General features: G+C 51.4%; 1 pseudogene; it reads right to left on the bottom strand.

Moving 5' to 3' along the window:
- Positions 1-581: 581 nt before the first annotated feature.
- LOC123039763 (FT-interacting protein 1-like) lies at positions 582-6,047 on the bottom strand (annotated as a pseudogene).
- Between the last annotated feature and the right edge of the window lie 13,524 nt (positions 6,048-19,571).

The following is a 19,571-nucleotide window of genomic DNA, read 5'->3' as shown; positions in this document are numbered from 1 at the left end:
AGTCTACGACGTGTACGCGTGCAATCAAAGCAGATACAGACGGATGACGCGCGCCATATATCCCAAGCCATTATTTCTTTTCTTCGAGTTGGAATAGAATCGAACAAGTCTTCTTCCTTTTTTCTTTGCGGGATACAAATGCAGATGATATTTTTTTTCAACACAGGATGGATTTTGTTAGTGTAAAATGGAGCATCAAGAGGATCAAAACACTATAAGCACACACCTGACCTCTGGATAGCTATTTTTTTTTTAGAAAGGAGGTTGTCCCCCGGACTCTGCATCAGAATGATGCATTACGGTCATTTTATTAATAAGTGATAGCTAGTATGCACATAGCCAGAGGCGGAGCTAGGGCCCCAAACCTGGGCGGGCTAGTACAAAGAGGGCCAACTATTTTTACCAGCTTGGCGAGAGGAGGCCAACGATCGGGGCGGGTGTGGGGGCACTGAAGATCGCTGGAAAAAACGGCATGCTAATAGCGTATTGAGAATTGTCTTGCTAAATAAATCAGTATACAACGTCTCATTAATAGCACGAGCACGCTAATAGCATATTCTAAAGCTGACGCTATTTTGCTATCACATGCTATTTTTTTCCTTGGTGAAGGTCCAGAGAAGCATATGGTGTATGCGAAAGGAGACCAATGAATAGTCCTTGGATGGCAGACGATTGTATAAGTTGAGGAGCAGGTTGGTCCTGCCCCGCAACCACGGCGGTCGGAGGAAGTATAACACCATCATCATGGCCACCACCCGGAACGGCGTCAAGTACAGTACGATAGCCATCACCAGCAAAAGCGCCATGAAGACGGGCGTCAACCTAGGGTCGTGCCAGCGAAGCAGCGACTGCACGCGCTCCCCCTGTGCAGCTAGGTCGACGAGTACCCCCTGCACCATCCCACACAGGCTCCGGATGCGATCGTATCTCAGCCTCACCGTGTCATCTGGCTTGGATGACGGGAACGTGTCGAACTCTTCATCCAGCTCGTCGGGGTACGCCAGATCCTGGTACCACCACATAACTATATCTATGTGCTCGTTCGGGTGCGCGAGCTCCGCGCGTGACAGCATCGTGCCTATGTGTGGAGGCTCCCGTGGCCGACGGCAGTAGTTGCACGCCCCGACAATGATCATGCACAGGAACACGGCCGGCAAGACCAGCTCCAGGTAGCACACCAGCTTCAGCAACACCACGTGCACCAACATCGTCATCAGTGGGTTCTTCCACTTGCAGATGACGCCGCAGAAAGTGAGCAGGCCCGGTTGAAGTTTGCCCTGCTTAGGCGCAGGCTGAACTTGTGCCGGTTCATGTCGAGCATGTAGCCATGTACTCCATCACCTCCCTAGGCAGCGGCGGATCAGCCTGTTGGAACCGCAGCCCTCTCTGATGCTAGACTGAAGGTAGACGCATCACTTTTTTCTGGCGACCAACGCCCCGGCATTTCAACGCCCCGGCGCTCAAACGCCCTTTTCTTTCAGCTGGCTTAGGTTACATCAACGATTACAAGGCCTTTTGTATCCATACAGCGACGCAGCGCCCACGCAACTCCTCCGGCCGATACGCTCACGTACACAACAAACTTCACATACATCTACACATGCAGCTTGATTCGTACGTTCCGGCCGCAGGGACGACGCACTCCTATACGCACGACGGGGTTGCCTCCAACGGCCCCTGCTGCATGCACTAACAAACTGCAGACTAACTCATACTTGCCTAGCCTGCTGCATGCACGCACACCGCACCGGCCACTAAGCCAACTAACTACATGCATCAAGATTAGTACTAACACAACCCTTCCCAGGCGCGTGGCCACAATCACCATCATCTCGACCCGGAGGTATTCCAGCTGCAGCATGGACAGAGGGTTGGTGTAGTGCATCTTGGGCCGCAGCGGCCACCCATACTGTGCCAACATGTTTGCCCAAGCCGTACAGGTGAACAAGACGGCGAGGAGCTCCCCTGTCTTCTTCAGTCCCGTCGAGCTCAGTGCCATGAGCGGGTAGAAGTGTGCGTACACGCAGTCGCTCTCTAATGTCGCGAGCCAGACGCGCAACTTGCCAATCTGTTGGTCCATCGTTGATCCATTGCCATGGCCGAAGAGGTGGTTGTTGTTGAAGATGACGACGGTGATTGTTGGAACCGCTCTCTCTCTCTCATGGATGGAGCACTTTTTCTGGCGACCAACGCCCTGGCAACGAACGCCCCGGCGCCCCAACGCCTCCTTTATATTCAACACCCAGGCTACATCATGGCCCATTTCGGCACCACACCAGCCACTAACTCCACGCACGCACGCACTAGTCTAGCTAACGAACTCACTAAGCCAGCTACATGCACGGCGTCCATATCCATGATGCATGCATGCACTAACCAACTAACCTGCTAACTACGGTGCACGCGAGTACAGAGGAGACCCGGCCATGCAGGCTAGCTAACGAACCAACGCACCAGCCCTCCACTCTCGCCAACGGCCGCTGCCTTACGAGCCAGACATGGAGCGCATACTCGCGCACGCACATCAGTCATCGCCCCGAGAAGTGGTTTACTCCCAACACACTCCTAAACCACGACCTCGCCATCGCCGGAGTTGTTGTAGCTTTCGTCATTGTCGTTGTCATGGCCGTGACCCAGCCCGCGGACCCGACCTGGCGCATCGACGCCGGTCGCACCGCCACGGAGCCGACCTGGCGCACTGACGCCGGTCGCACCGTGCTCCGTCACGACCCCGGCGACATACGTCGAGCTCCATCTCCGCCGGCGACACACGCTTGGCGTCCCTCCGCACCCCCACGTCCCGCGTGCACCCGGCGCGCCCGACGAGCCCGACCGCATCAGTGCGTCCCGCACGTCCCGCGTGCATCCGACGCGCCCGACGAGCCCGACAGCACCAGACGCTCACCGCGTGCTGCCTCCGCGTCCGCCATGGCAGGCGCCACGCCGCGGCTCCGTGCCACGCACCTTCCACGATTGTCGCCCCGAGCCGTCGCGCCCTCTGCGCCACCACGCAGGTCCTTCGCGACCTCCTTGTCTCCGCGACCGCCGTGCCCTTCGCGCGCACTCCCCACGTCCCCGCGCTCCCGGCCCGCGCTCCCGCCGCGCACGTATGCATCTGCGCAACCAGGTCCAGCGCCTCGACGCGGTCCACTCCCGCGGTCCCGACGCGTCCAGTGCGCACCCATAACATGCACCGGTCGCGCCCAGCTCGCCGCCTCGTCTTATTGCCCTGCACCGCCGCGGCCTCCATGCCCCCATGCAGTGCCTCCACGCCGCCACACCATGTTGCGCCACCGCGCCGCAGCGCCTCGGCGGCCTCCGCGTCGCCGCACGTACGACGTCACCGCCCGCCGTATCCGCCACGCGCCTGACAGCTACAGCGCGGGCCATGTTCATGGGCCGACATACGACCCGGAGCTCCGCCGTGCAGCCGCCGGCGAGCGCTGCCATCGCTGCCACGCCTCCGGCACGGCAAGCACGCCCAAGACACCAAGCTCATGATACCAATTGTTGGAACCGCTCTCTCTCTCTCTGATGGATGGAGCACTTTTTCTGGCGACCAACACTCCGGCGACGAACGCCCCGGCGCCCCAACGCCTCCTTTATATTCAACACACAGGCTACATCATGGCTCATTCCGGCACCTCACCAGCCACTAACTCCACGCACGCACGCACTTGTCTAGCTAACAAACTCACTAAGCCAGCTACATGCACGGCGTCCATATCCATGATGCATGCATGCACTAACCAACTAACCTGCTAACTACGGTGCACGCGCCTATAGAGGAGACCCGGCCATGCGGGCTAGCTAACAAACCAACGCACCAGCCCTCCACTCTCGCCAACGGCCGCTGCCTTACGAGCCAGACATGGAGCGCATACTCGCGCGCGCACATCAGTCATCGCCCCGAGAAGTGGCTTACTCCCAACAGTGATGACGTGGTTGATGAGGTCGAACAACTCCCAGATCTACGACTCGTTCCACTGCGGCGACGCTGTGCCGAACATCGTGCGTGTTCGCACCCACCTGGCCAAAACATCATGGAGACATTACTTCTTTGAAGAGGCGTTGTAAGCGCCTCATCAATTTTTCGCTAAAATGTTAGTCTGATTAGCTCCTTCATCGGGTTGACTGGAACATCAATCAAAAACAGCAAGTACAACCAGTAAACTAAATTCTTGATGCTTTCATTATTTAGAAAACAAAAAAAAGATCTGCGGTGAGATGGAAAGTCTCATGTTCAGTTTTTTGTTGAATTGCTGTACTAAGTTTTTAAATGAAAGTTCCGTTCTAGAAATAGTTTGATAGATGAGAAGCACATCATGCATCTGCTAATGATTATCAGACATCGATTTATCAGGTTTATTTCATTTTTTGTTATAGAAAAGCAATCAAGTTGTACCTTGTAATCACATAATCACATTATATGTACCTCTAGCTTCAGTATGCTGTCAGCAAGTTCCGTTTTCTTCAAAAAAGAAATATTTTCAGTTCCAAAGCTTTGACCTTGGATTGGATTTCGGAGCTTTTTCTGATGTTTCTTCTTGGTCAGTTTCTCATGAGGTATGTGTCGTGGTTCTAAGTCTGACAGTAGAATGGGGGGTAGGTATGGAGAGGCAAGATCCTAGCTATGGAGCAGTTGTATGGACAAGGGATGTACGAGTTCAGGCCCTTCTCGGAGGAAGTAACAGCCCTACGTCTCAGAGCCCAGAGGCGGTCGACTGGATTATGTGTGTATAGATTACAGGGGTGCGAACCCTTTACACTGAGGAGGGGGATGGCTTATATAGTGTCTGCCAGACCCCTTTGGCCCTCAGTTATGCAGGGTTTTAAAGTACATTAAGGCTAGGCGTTACTGGTAACGCCTTACATAAAGTGTCCTAAATGCCATAAAGACTACTTAATTACAGACCGTTTGGATGCAGAGTGACTCTTGATCTCCTGGTGGTCGAGTGAGTCTTCATGGTCGAGTCCTTCGAGTCCGTCGAGTGAAATCTCTCTTGGTCGACTGGAAGGTAGTTTCTCCTGAGGGTGCCCTTGGGAAGGGTACTTAAGACAGGTCTATGACCCTACCCTAGGTACATGACTTCATCATTAGCCCCCGAATGGATCGAGGTTTGAGTGAGGAAGGAGTTGATAATATTTCCGACCTATTTTTGTGCTCTGAACGTGCCTCATTTCGGACCAATAATCTTTTTGTTGATGGCAGCAACTTTTCTTTCAGTCGCCTTGATCCATTCTTTTCTTCTGTCGAGTGAACTTTTGAACTTAGTAAACTTCCGAGCGACGGATCGCAGGAAATCTTCCGTCTGACAGATTGATCTGCTGTTAGCGGATTTTGTGGGATCCGAATTTTGGGAAGAGCGCGAAGCGGGGCGGACCGCGGCGCTCGGATGGGATAGGGCATAGACGCCTCGATTTCCGCGCCGCCTTTTTCGCCACGTATCGCGTGCGCGCGACTATTTCGGGATGTGATAGGATCGCCTGGGCCCACTCGTCAGCCACTCGGAAGCGTCCTCATAAAAGGTGTCAGGCGAGGGTTTTTGAACAGTATCCCCCCATTCCTCCTTCTGCCCTCTCCATCTCCTCCCGCCGCGCCTGCTCTCGCCCCCGCCCATCCACTCCTCGTGCACTTCGTCGGCGACAATGGTGAAGGAGAAGACGGCGGCTTTGGAGCGCGCGAAGAAGGCGACAGCGACGGGGAAGGCGAAAGGGAGAGCGTCCAGTCGGGGCGGATCCTCGTCAAGGTCCCGCCTGCCACAAGGTTGGGTCCAAGGGGATTGGATCCGCTCGACCATCACCGAGACGGATCTCAATGAGATGGCCAACGAGGGCTTGATTCCTCACGGGGCAGCGAGGCTCCCGGGGAACGAGTGGCAACCGCAGCCGCAGGAGGGTCAGTGCGTTCTTCTAGCTACTCACGTAGACCGTGGGTTCTCCCTGCCTCCGAGTGTTTTCTTCCGTGGGTTCTTGAATTTCTTTGGGGCGCAACTCCACCATTTCAATCCAAATTCCACTGCCTACCTTGCTGCCTTCGTGTCCATGTGCGAGAACTTCCTGGGTTGTCGACCACACTGGGGTCTCTTTAAGCACATATTCACTTGTCGCTCACAGACAGTGAAAAAGGCGAGTCCGGATGATGATAGGACTAAGGTTATTCAGATGTGCGGGGGTCTTGGGATTCAGATGAGGAGCAAGAGTACTTTTCCGGCCATGACCCTTCCTGAGTCGATCAAAGGATGGCAGTCGACTTGGTTCTACTGCCAAGACGAGTCGACGCCGGGGCAGTCGACTGGTCTCCCTCCATTTTCCATGGACCGAGTGAACAAGCCCTCTTGTCTGAAGGTGCTCCCTGAGGAGAAAGCCCAAGTAAAAATGCTGATGGAGCGTGTAGTCCAGCTAGTTCGGGAAGGAGTGACGGGTATGGATCTTCTGGAGGTCTTTCTTAGGCGGCGCATCCAACCACTTCAGTACCAAGGGCACCCAATGTGGCTGTATTGTGGAACCGAGGATGAAACTCGGGTCCATCCAGAAGCAGTCAACGACGCCACACTTGACAGGTGGATGGCCGCGATCACAGGGAATAAGGACAACCCTCGAGGAGCCAGGAGGATTCCACCACTCGACCATTCCTACACTCCGAGCACGGTATGCCCACTTTATCCTCAATTGTAATCTTGCTATACTCATTCTGCTTTTGCTGCAAACTGGTTGATTGATCTTTGCTTTGTTGTCTGTCAGGCCACCACTGAATTATACTCGATGCCCAATGGAGCACAGACGCCGACTGAGGAGGAGGAAGGAAGTGGGGGCGAAAGCAAGGAGGAGTGGGACTCGGATGCTGTTCACGATGATGAGGGTGATGACTCTGGTGAGGAGGAAGAAGAGGAGGAGGAGGAGGAAGAAGTTGCACCTCCTCGCTCGGAAAGACGCTCGAAGCTCGTCCATGTCCCTGCAACCGAACGTGGTAAGGGGGTCGCGACTGTCGCGCAGTCGACTAAGCGCCCTCGGACCACTTCTCCGGCGCCGACTGAGAAGGCTCCGAAGCAATCTCGAGTGGCGCCATCGAAGCCGGCGAAGGTCTTGCCGAAGATGAAGGTGGTGATTCCCACCATATCAGGGTAATAGTGCTACTTGAGTCTTCTTGTTCTACATGAATTTATTTTTGGTCGACTCATGAGTTAACCGAGTGACTTTCAGAATTGAAGTGCTGCTACTTCTGATACCTCGGCCAGGGCTGAAGATCATGAGATGGAAGACGCTGCCACTTCAAAACCTGGTATGACTTTCATAGTCCCGTCTTCAGTCGATTGGCTCTTTGTCTTTAATTTTGATTCTTTTCTGTAGCTCCGTCCAATGTCGTTATTACCCTTCCTGACAACGACGATGAGGAACCACTGAGGCCAAGAGGAGCAGGAAAGCGTCTACTGGCAAGGCGACTCAGGACGTGCCAGCATCCGAGACACTGGTCGCGGAGGGAGAGAACACCACTCGGCCTACCGTATCTTTTGCGGTGCCGTTGACGAGTGCTCGCCCCTCATCGTTGAGTGCTGCACAGCCGTCACTTTTCTCGACCCACTTCGTCCCAGAGGACCAAGCCAGGGCTGCGAAAGAAGCAATACGCCAGGCGGGAGTCATGATGGAGCAAGTGAAGGCCATCCGAGAAGCTAGCCAGGCCGCCTATGACGCCAGTTCAGCTCTTCAAAGTAACGTTCAGGTCAGTCGGTCACCGCCTATTCTGTTAGGATATGATATCTGAAAACTCTTCTTTCTGAAATTCATAGTGATTGTCCTGCACCCACTGGGTGTGTTGATTGGAATTCCGGTTTAGTGGGGGCACGCTGAGTGCACCCAGTGGGTGTAGTCCCCAAGGCTATGGTGGACTGCTGGCAGTCGACCATAGTCTTTATAGATGAAGTTTTTCCTTCATTTGACTAGGTCGAATGGATTTCCAGACCAGTGGGGGCACGCTGAGTGCACCCACTGGGTGTAGTCCCCGAGACTGTGGTCGACTGCTGGCAGTGGACTACAGTTTGAAGAACATCTCCCGTTTTTTTTGTTTTTTTGTGTTGGTCGACTGGTCGACTCTGACTTGATAGAACTAGTGGGGGCACGCTGAGTGCACCCACTGGGTGTAGTCCCCGAGACTATGGTCGAATGTTTGCATTCGGCTGTAGTCTTAGAAACGTATGGTTTTTCCTTAGTCACTCGGAAGTGAATTGTCTTTGACATCTGTCGATTGGTTCTTCATAGAAATCCTGCGACCTTGCGCCTCTCTACACCGAGTTGGAGAACAAACACATCCAGCTCGAGCTTGATCTGAAGCTGGCCCAAGAGAATTTAACGAAGGCGAAGGAGGAAGCTAAAGGTATGTTTGGTGAGGCTTTCGATGACTGCCGTTGCTCCTCATTTGTTTCAAAGTCTGACCTTGCTGTAACTTTGCAGTCAAAGTGAAGGATGCCCAGAAGAAGAAAGACCTTGAGTTGGCTGAAATGCAGAAAACAACTTTAGAGAAGACCAAGCTCGCAGACGAGAAGTTGGCTTCGGTCACCAAGCATGAAGAAGAAAACACCAATCTGAAAGCTGCTCTTGATGCTGCCAACAAAGAGGTCAGTCGACTGAAAAGTGATAAGATTGCCCTGAGTGACAAGGCCAGTGAGTTGGTGGGGAAGAAGAACGATCTGGAGGCTTATCTGGGCAGACTCGCCAAGAAGCTATTACTCATGCTCGAAGGTAATCTTTTGCACCAAACAGGTATATTAAGTGTGATCTTTCCATTCGACTGTTGCCTTGACTCGGTGGTTGTGCTTGCAGAATTTTGCCAGAATTTTGAAGAGGAGACTGGTCGACTGGAGCCAAACCTGGACCCCATCAACTCTCCTGTGATGGATGAAGTCGCCATGAACGTGTTCCGGCTTGAATCTCGTGTTGCTGCCATCGTTGATTATCTCGCAAGGCTGAAGGTCGCCACATCCCGCATCGACACCACGCTATGGCCCAGAGAGACGCTCCAGAATGACCTCGAGTCTCTGATGACTCGACTGAACACAGTCCCAAGTCGAGTGCAGGAGTGGAAGAAGTCTTCTGCCAGGTGTGGCGCTGACGTTGCTCTATCTTTGGCCCGAGTTCATTGCAAGGAAGCACGAGAGGACAAGCTGGCGGCCCTTAGGGTGGCTAACACCAAGAAACACGATTTCCAGTCATTCATGGAGACCTTCATCGCCGCTGCCACTCGGATTGCTGATGGAATCGACCTGGACGAGTTTGTTGCACCTTCCAGCCCTCCACAGGAGGGGTAAAAAACTTCTTGAGCTCGACACTTTAAATTTGCCTCGGTATGCCGAGTGATTTTTGTAACCGACAAACCTTAACAGGCTTAGCGCCTGAGCACTTTCGGTTCTGTCAGGTGTTATCCGAATTTGGATTCGACGTTTTAAATATGCTTGCATTTTGTTTGAGGTATCTTTTGCAGGTTAAAGCGAGGTGCTTATTGCAATCGACTTGTTCCCCAATTCGCTTAGGCAGGCACTGGGCTGCAGCTAAGCCTCCGAGTGGGAGGTCTGCTCTCCACTCTGTAGGATTTTCAAAACTTAGGCGAGCACTGGGCTGCAGCTAAGCCCCCGAGTGGGAGGTCTGCTCTCCACTCGGTAGGATTTTCAAAACTTAGGCGGGCACTGGGCTGCAGCTAAGCCTCCGAGTGGGAGGTTTGCTCTCCACTCGGTAGGATTTTCAAAACATAGGCGAGAACTGGGCTGCAGCTAAGCCCCCGAGTGGGAGGTCTGCTCTCCACTCGGTAGGATTTTCAAAACTTAGTCGAGCACTGGGCTGCAGCTAAGCCCCCGAGTGGGAGGTCTGCTCTCCACTCGGTAGGATTTTCAAAACTTAGGCGGGCACTGGGCTGCAGCTAAGCCTCCGAGTGGGAGGTTTGCTCTCCACTCGGTAGGATTTTCAAAACTTAGGCGGGCACTGGGCTGCAGCTAAGCCCCCGAGTGGGAGGTCAGCTCTCCACTCGGTGGAAAGATTTTCAAAACTTAGGCGGGCATTGGGCTGCAGCTAAGCCTCTGAGTGGGAGGTTTGCTCTCCACTCGGTAGGATTTTTAAGGCATCCTTCTTATGGAGAACACGTTGTACTTGTGGCGTAGCTCGGAGGAAAGGGTAGCAGTCGACCGGCACCTCGTTCTCCTTGCGGAGCGCACGTTGTTCTTGTAGTGTAGCTCGGAGGAGAGGGTAGCAGTCGACCTGCACCTCGTCCCCCTTGAGAGCGCACGTTGTACTTGTGGCGTAGCTCGGAGGAGAGGGTAGCAGTCGACCTGCACCTTGTCCTCCTTGCGAGCGCACGTTGTACTTGTGCCGTAGCTCGGAGGAGAGGGTAGCAGTCGACCTGCACCTCGTCCTCCTTGCGAGCGCACGTTGAACTTGTGGCGTAGCTCGGAGAAGAAGGTAGCAGTCGAACTGCACCTCGTCCTCCTTGCGGAGCGCACGTTGAATTTGAACTTAGGCGAGTACTTAGACTGCAGCTAAGCCTACGAGTGGGAGGCTGGCTCGTCACTCGGTAGGATTTTATTGAAACTTAGGCGAGTACTTGGACTGCAGCTAAGCCCCCGAGTGGGAGACTGGCTTTCCACTCGGTAGGATTTTATTGAAACTTAGGCGAGTACTTGGACTGCAGCTAAGCCCCCGAGTGGGAGACTGGCTCGCCACTCGGTAGGATTTTATTGAAACTTAGGCGAAACGGATTGCAGCTAAGCCCCCGAGTGGGAGGCCGGCTCGCCACTTGGTAAGGATTTTTTTAGAAACTTAGGCGAAATGGATTCGCAGCTAAGCCACCCACTGAGGAGGAATTTTACTGAACAAATAAAAGTTACAAAAATCATTGGGGAAATTATGACACTATTATCTTGCGAAACATGAACTACAGAAGTACTTTTATTATGACTCATCCGAGTGAATACTTAAGTGTAAAAGGGGCGGAGTAACTCCGCGTTCCAAGCTCGGGGCTCGTCGATGTTGTGTTCGACGTTGTAGAGACGGTACGCCCCGTTGTGGAGAACCTTGGTGACGATGAAGGGTCCTTCCCAAGAAGGAGCAAGCTTGTGTGGTTTCTACTGATCCACTCGGAGAACCAAATCCCCTTCCTGGAAGGCTCGACTCTTCACGTTTTTGGCGTGGAAGCAATGCAAGTCCTGTTGGTAGATGGTCGATTGGATAAGAGCCATCTCCCTTTCTTCCTCTAAAAGGTCGACTGCATCCTGCCATGCTTGTTCTGCTTCGGCTTCAGTGTAGAGCTCGACTCGAGGAGCGTTGTGGAGCAGATCACTCGGTAAGACCGCTCCAGCTCCATAAACTAAGAAGAATGGAGTTCTTTCAGTCAACCGGTTAGGCGTGGTCCTTAGACCCCACAGCACCGAGGGAAGTTTATCGACCCATGCTCCAGCCGCATGCTTGAGGTCACGCATCAGTCGGGGTTTCAACCCTTTGAGGATCAAGCCATTGGCCCGCTCCGCTTGTCCATTCGACTGGGGATGGGCGACTGAAGCGTAGTCGACTTGTGTGCCCTGAGATGTGCAGAACGCCCTGAATTCCTCCGAATCGAAGTTTGATCACTAAAGCCTCTGAACGCCCTGAATTCCTCCGCTTGTCAGTGATGATGCTGTGTGGGACTTCATATCTGAATATCAGTTCTCTGATGAAGCTGACAGCAGTACCGGCGTCAAGGTTCTTGATGGGTTTAGCCTCAATCCACTTGGTGAACATGTCGACTGCTACCAGTACATGTGTGAAACCGCTTTGTCCTGTTCTCAAGGGACCAACCATATCCAAACCCCATACTGCGAAGGGCCAGACGAGTGGTATGGTCTTTAGAGCTGATGCAGGCTTGTGTGACATGTTGGAGTAAAATTGGCATCCCTCGCACTTGTCGACTATTTCTTTTGCCATTTCATTCGCTCTTGGCCAATAAAATCCGGCTCGGTATGCTTTGGCCACGATGGTCCGAGAGGACGCATGATGGCCACAGGTTCCCGAGTGGATGTCATCAAGGATTATTCGACCTTCTTCTGGCGTTATGCACTTCTGACCAACTCCAGTCGCGCTCTCTCTGTATAGCTGTCCTTTGATCACAGTAAAGGCCTTGGATCGACGGACGATCTGTCGAGCCTCTTCCTCGTCCTCCGGGAGCTCTTTTCTCGGGATATATGCGATGTATGGAACTGTCCAGTCGGGAGTGATCACTAAAGCCTCCATGACCAAGTCGACCACTGCTGGGACTTCAACCTCAGTCGGATCTGTGGCACTCTTGGGCTGCGGAGCTTCTTCGGTAAAAGGATCTTCTTTGACTGATGGTGCATGGATATGCTCCAAGAACACATCGCTGGGAATGGCTTCTCTCTTGGAACCTATCTTTGCCAAATCATCAGCCGCTTGGTTTTTTCAGTCGGGGTATATGATGAAGTTCTAACCCCTCAAACTTCTTTTCAAGCTTCCTCACTGCATTGCAGTATCCAGTCATGGCTGGGCTTCTAACGTCCCACTCCTTCATCACTTGGTTGACCACCAAATCTGAGTCGCCATAAACCATAAGGCGACGGACGCCGAGTGAAATGGCCATGCGCAATCCATACAAAAGGGCCTCGTATTCTGCCTCATTGTTGGAGGAATCAAAGTGAATCTGGAGCACATATCTGAGCTTATCTCCTCTGGGGGAAACCAAGACTACCCCAGCACCGGAACCATTTAACATCTTAGAGCCATCAAAGAACATGGTCCAATGCTCCGAGTGAACTTGAGTCGGCTGCTGCTGTTCAATCCACTCGGCAAGGAAATCTGCTATTGCTTGGGACTTAATGGCTTTCTTTGCCTCAAACATGATATCAAGGGGAAGGAGTTCAATCGCCCATTTCGCCACTCGACCAGTTGCATCTCTGTTGTGCAGAATCTCTGAAAGTGGAGCGTCACTGACGACTGTAATGGAATGATCAGAGAAATAATGAGCAACCTTATTCGTGGTCATGTAGATCCCATACACAAGCTTCTGATAATGAGGATATCTTTGCTTCGGTGGAGTCAAAACTGCAGACAGATAGTACACTGGGCGCTGAACTTTGAAGGCTTTCCCTTCCTCTTCCCGTTCGACCGTAAGTACTGTACTGACGACTTGTCCTGTGGCTGCAATATAAAGCAACAGAGGCTCTTTGCTGATTGGAGCAGCAAGCACCGGCTGGGTGGAGAGCAGAGCTTTTAGCTCGGCAAACGCTGCATCAGCTTCTGGAGTCCACTCGAACTTGTCTGCCTTCTTCATCAGTCGGTAATGAGGCAATGCCTTTTCACCGAGTCGAGAGATGAATCGACTTAACGCGGCCAAACATCCAGTAAGCTTCTGGACATCGTGCACCCGCACAGGGCGTTTCATTCGGAGTATAGTGCCAACTTTTTCTGGGTTAGCATCGATTCCTCGTTCGGAAACAAGAAAACTGAGTAACTTTCCACCAGGAACTCCGAATGTGCACTTTGATGGATTGAGCTTGATATCATACCTCCTGAGATTGGCAAATGTTTCAGCGAGGTCAGTCAACAGGTCGGAACCCTTTCGTGATTTGACCACAATATCATCCATGTACGCTTCAATGTTCCGACTGATTTGAGTGAGTAAACACTTCTGAATCATCCGCATGAACGTAGCTCCGGCATTCTTGAGGCCGAATGGCATGGTGACATAGCAGAAGCACCCGAATGGAGTGATGAAAGCTGTTTTGATGTCATCGGGTTCGTACAGACGGATCTGATGATACCCGGAATAGGCGTCTAGAAAAGACAATCTCTCACATCCCGCGGTCAGGTCGACAATTTGATCGATGCGAGGAAGAGGAAAATGATCTTTCGGGCAGGCCCGATTGATGTGTTTGAAATCAACGCACATGCGGAGTGACTTGTCCTTCTTGGAAACCATGACGACATTGGCGAGCCACTCGGAGTGGTATATCTCTCGGATAAACTCTGCCGCCAACAGTCGAGCCACCTCCTCGCCAATGGCCTTTCTCTTCTGGACGGCGGACCGTCGAAGATGTTCTTTGACTGGTTTTGCTGTTGAATCGACTCTAAGGCGATGCTCAGCCAGCCCCCTGGGAACACCCGGCATGTCAGCAGGCTTCCATGCAAAGATGTCCCAGTTCTCACGGAGGAACTGGATGAGCGCTTCTTCCTATTTAGGGTCGAGTGTTGTGGAAATATGGGTCGGAGCTGCATTGGGGTCGGTCGGGTGAATGTGAACAGGCTTCGTCTCACCGGACGACTGGAATGCTGATTCTGTGGCAGGCTTCTTGGCCCGCAACAAATCACTCGGATCTGCATTTTTCTTGTACCCCTCCAGCTCGACCATTGTTATCTGGGAATCAGCAATTTTCGAGCCTTTCTGGAAACACTCTTCTGCCTTCTTCCGATTACCAGTGATAGTGATCACGCCTTTGGGGCCGGGCATCTTCAGTTTGAGGTACACGTAACATGGTCGAGTCATGAATTGTGCGTAAGCTGGTCTCCATGGTAAGCGCTCTGAAAATCCACGACTTCAAATGTCAGCTTCTCTTTGCGGAAATGCTTCGAGTCACCGAACACTACGTCCAGAGCTATTTGGCCGAGTGACTCAGCCTTCTTTCCAGGTATAACTCCATGAAAACTCATGTTGCTGGTGCTCAGTCGGGACATCGGAATGCCCATTCCTTTCAGCGTCTCCGCATATAATATGTTCAGTCCACTACCACCATCCATTAGCACCTTCGTCAGTCGAGTGCCTTCAACGACCGGGTCGACCACCAAAGCTTGCCTCCCAGGGGTGGCTATATGAGTCGGGTGATCAGACTGGTCGAATGTAATGGGAGTTTGGGACCATCTCAGATAACTGGGCGTCGCCGGGGCGACCATATTCAACTCACGGTTGATAACCTTCAGTCGGCTTTTGCTTTCCACATCAGCAAAGATCATCAGAGTGGAGTTAACATGAGGATATTCTCCATCACTGTCTTCCTTGTCTTCGGCTTTGTCCGACTCCTTTTCCTTGTCCTTGGGCTGTTTACCTTGGAACTGCTGGATCAGGAGCCGGCATTGGCGAGTGGTATGCTTCGGGTAGATGAAATTACCCTCTTCGTCCTTCTTCGTGTGGATGTGACACGGCAGATCCATCACGTCATTTCCTTCTTTATCCTTCACCTTCTTGGGGTTCCAGGATCCTTTGGGTTTTCCTTTGAACTTGCCCTGAGTCACGGCCAGAGCCTCTCCGGGAGCCGCTGGCTCGGCCTTTCGCTTCTGCTTCCGACTGGAGTTTCCTTTCTCCGACTGACTAGGCTTGTACTTGCCGCTCCGGAGTCGGTCCTCCTCTTCGCCGTTGGCGTACTTGGTAGCAATTTCCATCATTCGACTCAGGGTCATATCTCCGGTTCGACCAAACTTCAAACTCAATTCTCTGTTCTTAACACCATCCTTGAAGGCGCAAACTGCCTGATGATCAGACACGTTCTCCACGGTATGATGCAAAGTGATCCATCTCTGAATATAATCTCTTAAGGTCTCATTTGACTTCTGCACGCAAACTTGCAGCTCTGTCAATCCAGCTGGTCGCTTGCAAGTTCCCTCGAATGTTCTGACGAACACTCGGGAAAGATCTTCCCAAGTGTAAATGATGCTAGGAGCTAACTGATTCAACCACGCCCTGGCCGAACCTTCCAACATGAGAGGTAAATGCTTCATAGCCACTTCATCATTTCCGCCGCCAATCTGCACCGCCACTCGGTAGTCCTCAAGCCAAGTTTCAGGCTTAGACTCACCGGTGAACTTACTTACTCCAGTCGCCAACCTGAAGTTGGGGGGAATCATCGCGGCTCTGATAGCCCTGCTGAAACATTCTGGACCTGAAACATGTACTTGGCTGCTAGTGGGCGCATCTCTGTCGTGGCCACCTCGATGAGGCCTGTTCCGATCGACCAGGCCTTGCACGTGTTGGGGAACGTAGTAATTTCAAAAATTTTCCTACGCACACGCAAGATCATGGTGATGCATAGCAACGAGAGGGGAGAGTGTTGTCTACGTACCCTCATAGACCGAAGCGGAAGCGATCACAGCGTAGAGGAAGTAGTCGTACGTTCTCCTCGCGATCCGACCGATCCCGGCGCCGTTACTCCGGCGCCCCCGAGTTCTTAACACACGTACAGCTCGATGACGCTCCTCGGGCTCCAATCCAGTAGAGCTTCGGGGAGGGAGAGTTCCGTCAGCACGACGGCGTGGTGACGATCTTGATGTTCTACCGGCGCAGGGCTTCGCCTAAGCTTTGCGACGATATGACCGAGGTGGAATATGGTGGAGGGGGGCACCGCACACGGCTAAGGAACGATCCGTAGATCAACTTGTGTGTCTATGGGGTGCCCCCTGCCCCCGTATATAAAGGAGCAAGGGGGAGGCCGGCCGGCCCTAGTGGCGCGCCAAGGGAGGGGGGGAGTCCTCCTCCTAGTTGGAGTAGGACTCCCCTTTCCTAGTCCAACTAGGAAGGGAGAAGGGGGAAGGAAGGAGAGGGAGAGGGAGAGGGAAAGGGGGGCCGCGCCCCCCCCCCCTCCTTGTCCTATTCGGACTCTTCTGGGGGGGGGGGGCGCGCCACCTCCTGGTGCGGCCCTCTCTCTCCCCTCTTGGCCCACTAAGGCCCATAACTTCCCCGGGGGGTTCCGGTAACCCCTCCGGCACTCCGGTTTTCTCCGGAAACTTCCGGAACCTTTCCGGTGTCCGAATATAGCCGTCCAATATATCAATCTTTATGTCTCGACCATTTCGAGACTCCTCGTCATGTCCGTGATCACATCCGGGACTCCGAACTCCTTCGGTACATCAAAATACATAAACTCATAATATAACCGTCATCGAAACCTTAAGCGTGCGGACCCTACGGTTCGAGAACAATGTAGACATGACCGAGACACGTCTCCGATCAATAACCAATAGCGGGACCTGGATGCCCATATTGGTTCCTACATATTCTACGAAGATCTTTATCGGTCAGACCGCATAACAACATACGTTGTTCCCTTTGTCATCGGTATGTTACTTGCCCGAGATTCGATCGTCGGTATCCAATACCTAGTTCAATCTCGTTACCGGCAAGTCTCTTTACTCGTTCCGTAATACATCATCTCACAACTAACTCATTAGTTGTAATGCTTGCAAGGCTTAAGTGATGTGTATTACCGAGAGGGCCCAGAGATACCTCTCCGACAATCGGAGTGACAAAACCTAATCTCGAAATACGCCAACCCAACATCTGCCTTTGGAGACACCTGTAGTACTCCTTTATAATCACCCAGTTACGTTGTGACGTTTGGTAGCACCCAAAGTGTTCCTCCGGTAAACGGGAGTTGCATAATCTCATAGTTATAGGAACATGTATATGTCATGGATAAAAGCAGTAGCAACATACTAAACGATCGTGTGCTAAGCTAATGGAATGGGTCATGTCAATCAGATCATTCACCTAATGATGTGACCTTGCTAATCAAATAACAACCCTTTGTTCATGGTTAGGAAACATAACCATCTTTGATTAACAAGCTAGTCTAGTAGAGGCATACTAGTGACATTCTGTTTGTCTATGCATTCACACATGTATTATGTTTCCGGTTAATACAATTCTAGCATGAATGATAAACATTTATCATGAAATAAGGAAATAAATAATAACTTTATTATTGCCTCTAGGGCATATTGCCTTCAGTCTCCCACTTGCACTAGAGTCAATAATCTAGATTACATAGTAATGATTCTAACACCCATGGAGTCTTGGTGTTGATCATGTTTTGCTCGTGGAAGAGGCTTAGTCAATGGGTCTGCTACATTCAGATCCATATGTATCTTGCAAATCTCTATGTCTCCCACCTGGACTAAATCCCGGATGGAATTGAAGCGTCTCTTGATGTGCTTGGTCCTCTTGTGAAATCTGGATTCCTTCGCTAAGGCAATTGCTCCAGTATTGTCACAGAAGATTTTCATTGGACCCGATGCACTAGGTATGACACCTAGATTGGATATGAACTCCTTCATCCAGACTCCTTCATTAGCTGCTTCCGAAGCTGCTATGTACTCCGCTTCACATGTAGATCCCGCTATGACGCTTTGTTTAGAACTGCGCCAACTGACAGCTCCTCCGTTTAGTGTAAATACGTATCCGGTCTGCGATTTAGAATCGTCCGGATCAGTGTCAAAACTTGCATCAACGTAACCGTTTACGATGAGCTCTTTGTCACCTCCATATACGAGAAACATATCCTTAGTCCTTTTCAGGTATTTCAGGATGTTCTTGACCGCTGTCCAGTGATCCACTCCTGGATTACTTTGGTACCTTCCTGCTAAGCTTATAGCAAGGCACACATCAGGTCTGGTACACAGCATTGCATACATGATAGAGCCTATGGCTGAAGCATAGGGAACATCTTTCATTTTCTCTCTATCTTCTGCAGTGGTCGGGCATTGAGTCTTACTCAACTTCACACCTTGTAACACAGGCAAGAACCCTTTCTTTGCTTGATCCATTTTGAACTTCTTCAAAATTTTGTCAAGGTATGTGCTTTGTGAAAGTCCAATTAAGCGTCTTGATCTATCTCTATAGATTTTGATGCCCAATATGTAAGCAGCTTCACCGAGGTCTTTCATTGAAAAACTCTTATTCAAGTATCCTTTTATGCCATCCAGAAATTCTATATCATTTCCGATTAGTAATATGTCATCTACATATAATATCAGAAATGCTACAGAGCTCCCACTCACTTTTTTGTAAATACAGGCTTCTCCAAAAGTCTGAATGAACCCAAATGCTTTGATCACACTATCAAAGCGTTTATTCCAACTCCGAGATGCTTGCACCAGTCCATAAATGGATCGCTGGAGCTTTCACACTTTGTTAGCTCCCTTTGGATCGATAAAACCTTCTGGTTGCATCATATACAACTCTTCTTCCAGAAATCCATTCAGGAATGCAGTCTTTACATCCATTTGCCAAATTTCATAATCATAAAATGCGGCAATTGCTAACATGATTCGGACAGACTTAAGCATCGCTACGGGTGAGAAGGTCTCATCGTAGTCAATCCCTTGAACTTGTCAAAAACCCTTTGCGACAAGTCGAGCTTTGTAGACAGTAACATTACCGTCAGCGCCAGTCTTCTTCTTGAAGATCCACTTGTTTTCTATTGCTTGCCGACCCTCAGGCAAGTCAACCAAAGTCCATACTTTGTTTTCATACATGGATCCCATCTCAGATTTCATGGCCTCAAGCCATTTTGCGGAATCTGGGCTCACCATCGCTTCTTCATAGTTCGTAGGTTCATCATGATCTAGTAGCATGATTTCCAGAACAGGATTACCGTACCACTCTGGTGCGGATCTTACTCTGGTTGATCTACGAGGTTCTGTAGTAACTTGATCTGAAGTTTCATGATCAACATCATCAACTTCCTCACTATTTGGTGTAGATATCTCAGAAACCGGTTTCTGTGACAAACTACTTTCTAATAAGGGAGAAGGTACTATTACCTTATCAAGTTCTA

This window comes from Triticum aestivum, chromosome 2B (genome assembly GCF_018294505.1).
Source record: "Triticum aestivum cultivar Chinese Spring chromosome 2B, IWGSC CS RefSeq v2.1, whole genome shotgun sequence".
NCBI lineage: Eukaryota > Viridiplantae > Streptophyta > Magnoliopsida > Poales > Poaceae > Triticum > Triticum aestivum.
This window is presented reverse-complemented; position numbering and strand designations above follow the sequence as displayed.